This window comes from Populus trichocarpa, chromosome 5 (assembly GCF_000002775.5).
Source record: "Populus trichocarpa isolate Nisqually-1 chromosome 5, P.trichocarpa_v4.1, whole genome shotgun sequence".
Lineage (NCBI taxonomy): Eukaryota > Viridiplantae > Streptophyta > Magnoliopsida > Malpighiales > Salicaceae > Populus > Populus trichocarpa.
Genome location: NC_037289.2, coordinates 3,745,452 through 3,753,849, shown reverse-complemented (window position 1 = coordinate 3,753,849; position 8,398 = coordinate 3,745,452). Strand labels below are relative to the sequence as shown.

Below are 8,398 nucleotides of genomic sequence, written 5' to 3'. Positions count from 1 at the left end.
CACCTTCGCATCTGATCAGAGTTAGAATAACAATTATGTATACATCAAGAGTTAGTAGATTTCAGCCGATATCGATTTTCTTTCCTGAGGTGGAAAAATACTCTTGATGATCATTTCCCGTTTTCTTGTAGAAAATCAATTATACAAATAAAAATATTGGATGAAAACTCCTTGTGGCTCATATTTTGTTTTATCTCTCACATACTTTGCAGATGAAAGTCTTGATGATTATCAGTATGAACTAGCTGATCATATGTGTAGGGAGTGTTAATTTGAAGCTACTTTTTTAACTTTTAGAATAAATAAATAAGAAAGGAAACAAATGAATGCCTGGCCCAATCAATATAAATAACCTTTCTTAAAGGAAATACTGGATTCTAAAGTCCTCTTATTTCTTCTTTTCTTTTTTAACAAAAAAAACACTCCGAAGGAGCAGACTGCGTAGGGCCAATTTTTCCTTTTACTGCGAAAATCAAAGGGAAATAGATGTACAGTTTGATGTCCTACAGAAATCGTAAAATTTCTATTGTTTTGACATCATTATATATCTTTGAATATCTTGAAATCCAAAAAAAAAACAATTATATAAAAGCTAGTATATAATCAACAAATGAATCCATTAACTTTTATTTTTATTACAATGGGATACGAAGATTAGTTTTATGTTCTTGAGATATTATTAAAATCTCAGATGTAAAAGGGTGGATTCACATACCACAGCATTGGTGACCAAGGAGAGCAACTCCAGCAACACAGAGGAGAAAGAGATGAACCTTGACCAACCTCATGGTTTTCTGCTGTTTGTGTGATTAATTGGGAAGGTCGAAGGATTAGTACTGCATGTTAACCTATATATGGTCTCTTTACGAGCTAAGCCATCCGGCCTAGGGAGTACGGAATCAGATGTAAAAAGAAAAGCCTAATATATTAAACTGACAGTAAATTAATCTATTTTTGTGACACTTTCAAGGTATCATTGCAGATTTTTTCAAGAAAATACTGCAGCATCTTTCTTATATTAGCCGGCCGGATTGAAAGACTAATTGATTTCAAAGATTTTATGACCAACATGGATTTAAATGATATTGCCGGCAGGAACACAGAAGCAAAGAATTTGAAGCAGTCAATGACAACATAGGACCATATCTAAGGCAATGCTGCAAGAAAGGCCAAATCCCTCCCCCCCTTTTTCCCTCTACTAATTGACTCCAGATTACACTCGATGATAGCTAGAATATTAGTCATATAGTGGCCGGCCAACTCTCAACCCAGTTAGTTTTTGAATCTGTAATAATATATATGTAGGATTTTTCTTTTTTCTTTTATCATCGATCAGGAATTTCAATTGATCTTGTACTAGAAAATGGAAGCATTCTTTTTCCATCTCTAAATCCCACAATGCCCCTCAAAGGATTTGAATTGAGAGATGCAAGTTGCTATGCTGTCCATATCTTTCTAGGTGCAAGTAAAACTTGATATGAAGTTATTTGAAATGATATGTATTTCTTTTTTATATATTTGCATGTTGTATGATCCATCATTTTTTTTATTTTTATATTGATGATATCTTAAATAATTCAAGTAACTTAAAAATAAGATCTCGAGTTGGATAATCAGTTAATTAATTAGTCCTTGTAATCTTATCATTTAACATTAGCTAAGATAGTTGATATCCTGTATTTGATATTTGATAGGTCAAGATAGCTTATGACTATTACCTGTAAAAAACATTTAAGTGACAAGAAAGTTTTAAATTGAAGAATTTTTCTTTTTGCCAAATTGTTTTCCTTCCCTTTTTCAAAACCTCTAAAGCTTGTTTGCTTTTTTTTTTTCTTTTCTTTTCAGCTAGAATTTCTATGCTTTTAGCCATTTTCTTAATAATACTCTTGACTATTATAAAAAAAAATTGATGAATCATTTTAGGATTTTTACCACAACTACTATATTAAAGTTTTGGTACAAATATCAAATAAAAATTGTCTTAAACTAAAAGAACTTTTGATGTTTTTGGATGCTTGAGCCCAAGTAAATTTATGGTGACTATCTCAGTAGTATGAGCAAGTGTGTTTGGTACTGTAGTAGTTTTTGTGGTTGTGATTTGAAAAAAATTATTTTATAAAAAGTACTTTTGGTTGAGATTGGTTTGGTATTTATATATGTTAGGTTCAAACTGTGGTTGAAATTGAGATTGAATAAAAAGTAGTTTAATGTGTTAGTTAAACATGTTTTTCAAATTGAGGTTATAAAATAATTAAAAAAGATATATATTAATATTGATGGTTTTTAATTTAAATATTATAGATTTAACTACCACCATTACATCATTAAATAAATAATACTTTATATCAAATATTTTTTATTATTCCATTAACTTATCTATAATTTCATCATGTATGAAATTCATCTGATAAGGACTATAGTTTTCATGGTTTTTTGAGTGTGCAATAAAATCAAGTAAAATATCATCAGAAACAAAATTGGAATTGCGATCAAATTCCACAAATGCTACATCATCATGCGATGTTCTTCTAATTTATATAGCGTTATTAAATAATATTAAATACTAGTTTTTCGAGTAAAAAATAATTTTTTTTTTAATATAAGTAGTTATAACTTATAATCATGGCATTGTTCACGCGAACAGTGCCCAGGTAAATTTAATTCATTTGGGCACTGTTCACTTCTTGGAGTGAACAGTGCCCAGGTGAATTATCCAGGTTGACAGACGTGAGAAGCAGCTCTCAGCTTACTTCAGGTAGGGTGCATTGGGGTTTATGCATCTTTCCATTGCACAATCAATATCTTACTCGAACTTTTGCAGACCATAAATTTTCTAGCAATCATAATACAAAGTGACGACTTCTGAACTCATAATCATAATTTTATGATTATTTCCTAACCCTATTTTCAACACATCCTCTTAGAAGGCAAACCTGTCGTCCTCAACGCCGCGCATGCCCCGCGACACATACTATGCAAAACAAATCTTACCAATATTGATCTTGATCCAACTCACCTTTGTTATGCAACAGATTCTCATGCAAATGTTACTGGTAAACTCACAATTAAAACCATACAAATATTTTCCCATCTAGCCATTCTGTCATTGAAATTGTTTTATCTTCTTATTATATCTTTTCTACATAATTTTCTCTCCAGGCATTAGAGTTTGGTTTCTGTCCTGTCAGAAGTTCCACAAGAACTACTCCGAAGCTGAAGACATCACTCTTTACTGTTAAATTACCTGTCAAGAGACACTCACTATCCAGGTAGCCAAAATTCCCCTGTATTTTTGTGGCTATATATATCAGCTTCACCTGGTGAAATCAGCTCTTAAGCTCCAAAATTAGCATCTTTACTGTGAAATCTTCATCCGGAAGTATGTTCACTGTCTTGACATTCCCATGAACGATTGGAGGGTTTGCTAAAGAATGCAAATAATCAAGTGCAAGTGCAGTCTCAGCAGCTACCCTTGAATGGTTTGTCCGAGTTCTCAACACCTGAGACTTTTATCATGATTATGATGAAAAGGGGTTCCGTTTGAGATGAATTTGTAAACTGGTAAAGGCTCTTTGGTCTGCAAAAATAGCCCGAATAGCTTTTGACCACATTCTTGCGATTGACTTGTAGCCAATTTCATGCTGAAATTCCTCGTTCATTTGAGCCTTGTCTACTCCCTTAAACTTCTTGACTGCAAGTTAGGTATAATCTGGTAAAACTCCTTTGTATACACAGTCAAAACCACCTTGGCCAAGTTTTTGATGATTATCATAATTGTTCGTTGCTTTTGCCAGCTCTGACTCACTATAAATCCTTTCTCGCTGATGCTTTAAAACCATGCCCCCATATTCTCTAAAGTTTTTCTCCTTTCTTAATTTCATCAAAATGATGTAGAGTAGCACTCCAATAACCACAAGGGAAATACTTCCCCCGGTAACTGTATAGAAATATTCAATGGAAAGAAATGAAAAAATAATGAACTTCCGTGATAATCAAGCTAGTGTGTTCTAGAGTGTCCCAGAAAAGTTAAGAGGTTGAATTCTTATACCAAATTCTGAAATGTGTATGAATTCTAGTAATAAATTCCAAAGTGTGATTGATTTTTGGAGGCAGGCTCCATCAAGTCCCTCTCTTGTCAGTATAGATGGACCCAGACTTCACAGATCAGTAAAATACAGATATTTTGGTTTTGAGAGGCAGACTCCCCTGAATCCATCTATGGTCTAATTTCTCAGTTCTCATACTAGGAGTAGTGTGTGTGTGTGTGTGTGTGTGTGTGTGTGTAGGGACGGATCAATTAATATATAATCTATAATCATGGGGGAAAACTTATCAAAACTGTTAATAGATGTTTGCCTTGATCAAAGTTGACTGTATTTCTAAAAACTAAAACTAAATAATTTTTTTGAAAAGTTGCGCTACTCTCAATGAGGCAACATAACTCCTATGTTATGGCATGCAATCCATAGACGTATCAAATCAACAATCTCCATACTAACCTGAAACTTCAAGCAAAAATCTGTTTAAAAAAAAAACCAAAGCAAAAATCATGACTCAGCTAAGTGTCTTGTAACATTACATGACATACTAAAACCAATAGTTCTTCAAAAGCAGATTTTCTAGCTAGCATTGACAGGCTTAGTAGTGAGTCCAAAATCATAGGGGAAGAGGGGATCGTAATGAGAGTCGCCAACATTCATAGGGCTTAGTAGTGATCAACGATCTTGAACCAAGTCCGAGGCAGCTTTCCAGTAAATCCATAATCCCCGAAAAGCACATCTGCTACTCCTTGGCCTTCAGTGCCTGGCAACCAAGTAGCAACAAGAGCATCGATTTGTGACTCATAGGGCTCAATCACGACTGGACGGCCAGATATTATGACCACAACGCACTTAACATTGCCGCAGACATTGAGGATTGTACTTGGACCTGGTTCGACAATGGTTAGGTTCAAACTGTCTCCGGCTGTCTCAGCATAAGGAGTCTCTCCGACCACAACAATGGCATAAGAGAAGTTGTTGGACTTGACGAAATCAGCATCAGGGTTATTGTTGTAGACGATTTCTGTGCTTGGATCAACTGCGGCTGAGATACCACTTAAGATGGTGGTTCCTGCTCATTGTGCAATAGGACAAGTTCCATCAATACTGCTACTATTATATTTGAATTCAAGAGAATCGTGCTTGAAATGGAAGCAAAAAGGGGAAGCATGTTAATTATACCAGCAGTGTAATTGTTGCCATCAACTCCTTGCCAAGTTGCAGTCCATCCTCCACATTGATAGCCCAAATTGTTGGCATGGCTTCCGGCTACAAGGATCCTAGATGCTTTTTTAGGGAGGGGTAGAACTGGAGCATCCGCGTTCTCTCCATTCTTCAACAGCACAAGTGACTTCCTCACAGCTTCTCTTGCCAAATCTCTGTGAGCCTGTTTCATAACAAGTGGCAAGTTTCAGGCAAATAAGTAATCTCCTGAAATGGGAAAGGAATGCTTAGAATCAGACATATAAAGCTACCTGGCTTCCGAGCTGGTCAACCAAGGTCTCATCAGCTAAGGGAGTCTCAAATAGACCTAAAGTTAATTTCACTTGCAAAATCCTCCTGACAGCATCATCGATACGGTCCATGGAAATGTAATTGTTATTTACTAAGTCCGTCACAATATTGATGAACTCGGTATGGTTGTATGGAACCATGATCTGAAACACACATGTTAAAGCTTCAATGTCAAGAAAAGTAGCAGCTCTAATCAACCAGAACAAAAAACATTTTGTTTGACAAGGATAGGAAAATTTCTACTAGTCTTTGAGAATAGAGAGATAGGAATCAACTAACCATGTCAATGCCGGCTGAAATTTCTTTCAGAACTGATTATGTGTAGTTTGAATGAGGTGGGTAAGTAATCCTGTCAATACCCTCCCAATCAGAGATGACAAAACCCTGTGACGTTCCAAAAATGAAGGCAAAAGGTTAGAATTGTTTGCTTTTCATAATATTCTATGACTTAGTTTTGGATACATAATTTAATCAAAAACATCATAAATTTAATTAAACAGTACCCTGAACTTGAGGATATCCTTGAGAACAGTCTTGACAAGGTAACGATTGGCATGCATCTTCTGTCCATTCCAGCTTGAGTAAGAAATCATAATAGTTGAGACACCCTTAATAATGGAGTGAAAATAACCTGGTATATGAATGCTCATCAATCCATGGTAACCAATAACAGTATTGTTCTCGTTAATGCCCTTGGTGGTGCCCCCATCGCCAACAAAGTGCTTCGTACAGGCTGCAACTTTGTCCCTGTAACAAGGTTAGCATTATTATTGAGCAGTTAATATATATATATATATATATATATATATATATATATATATATATATATAAAATTAAATGTTTAGTCATACTTACTTTCCACCAACATAGGGAACATCTTTTCTGGAATCTGGAGGAACATCACCTTGCACCTGCGTGATTTTAAAAAAACTAAAAGTTGATTGAAGATTGAATTGATTAAATTAGAAACCAAAGATTTTTTTAAAATGGTGTCGAAATCCTGGTGTTGAATTACATGGAAATGGCCATTGCAGGTGAAAACGGCGCCGTTTCAATGCAAACCGTTCATCTTCTTCGTTCCACCGATTCAGCAGAAAACGACAGCAGGTCGTGGTCACGTTTCTCTCCCCCACGATGCATGCCGTTACCAAGGCATGAACGCATGGCATTCTCTGGATTTATAAAAGCCAGAGAAAGGCCATGACGAGAAAATAAACGAAGAACAAGGGGAAGCAGGACGAAAGGGAGATAACACCAGAGGACGAACTGAGAGAACGAAAAGAACAAGGACGAACTGAGAGAACGAAAACAAAACAACGAAATAGAAGGATCGAAAGAGATGGACCAGTGCGCCATCGTCTTCGACTTTGTCTCCGGACCAGGGGATGGAAAACTGAGATACAACGGATAGAGAGAGAACGAAGGAGGACGAACATACAGCAAAAGACAAACAAGAAAAGATGGCAAAAGAAAAGCAAGAAGAGAGGAGCAAACGAAAAAAAGAAGCAGAGGGGAGAGTAACATCAGCCAGAAAGAACGTCGCCACCAGCTCCAGCAGACCAGGTAAGTCTTTCTTCTTCTCCTCCCGCTTTGTAATTTATGTGAAATCGATCCAAAAAAAAATTATTTGCTGTGTGCACATCACTCATTTATTGCTCTTTTTTTTTATATGGAAAAAAGATTCGCTTTACGGAAGAGTCACTCAATTATTGCTTTTTTTTATTGGTGTGCCTCTTTCCTTCAGCAATGCCCCCAGAGCGAGTAAATTACCACCTTGTCCCTCGGCAATTTCTATAATTAAGTCTTGGTTTTTTGCAAGAACTAAAAGTCAACTGTTTTTATGAATTTCCCAACTTATGCATGGAGTTGGGATGCGTTTATTTAATTTATGCGAACATGTCCGATCTATACGTGTCTGTTTTCTACTCGTGCTTCATGAACAATTTTTTTAATAATAATAGTTTAAGGAAAACGCATCATGCCATTCACTGTAAACGCTATTATGTTAAGAGCTTTTGATCTAATTACTAAAATATTATATTTATCAGACTCCATGATACAATTTATGTTAAGAGCATAGAAGTAATTAATACTCAATTGAAGAGCATTTTAAATTGTAGAACAGGAGAAGACACATGGAAAATTTCCTTCCTTGTGTCTTAAAACCCCAACATTTCCAGAGGGTCCTGACTTGATATTTGAAGAAATATCTACTTTTAAAAAAAAAAATTGTATATTATATAGTTAAAAAAAATTTTATCCCATATTAAAAAAATAAAAATTTTTATTATATCTTATAATACGAGAGACAACAAATCAATAAATTTAGATGTTGGAGGGAAGATTTGAAGGGCTTTATGTATACATATGCGGTTGGTATTATGTTATAAATGATTTTTATTATTATTATGGAAATTAATTAATTTAAGTTAATTGATTAAATTTTTTAAATTAATTAATATAATAATTATGCATGATATCTCTTGTCAAATTATTTAAATGATTTGAATGAAGAGTTGTCTTTAAACTCTGCAAAGACGTTATTTTATTTATATATAAATATTATTTTGATATTGACAAAAATTAATTAGAAATAATCTTTTACTCTTCCTAATTTTTTTTCTACAAACTTTTTGTTTATATTTATCAGAAACAAAACATAATTTCTTAATAAACTTATAAAAACTATTGTCTATACGTTTAAAGCTTTGTTGTATTCTGAAAGTATATTGCTTTAACCCTACAGCAAATATAATAACAACAATTAATACCTTAAAAATAATGATTTTCACACCTCAAAACTTATTTGTTGTATCCATGCTGAATTACTTCCCACTGTAGTT

At 34.4% G+C, this 8,398-nt stretch overlaps 1 pseudogene; it reads right to left on the bottom strand.

Annotated features, from left to right (window-relative positions):
• Nucleotides 1-4,325: 4,325 nt before the first annotated feature.
• On the bottom strand, nucleotides 4,326-6,911 carry LOC18110014 (uncharacterized; annotated as a pseudogene).
• Nucleotides 6,912-8,398: the final 1,487 nt, after the last annotated feature.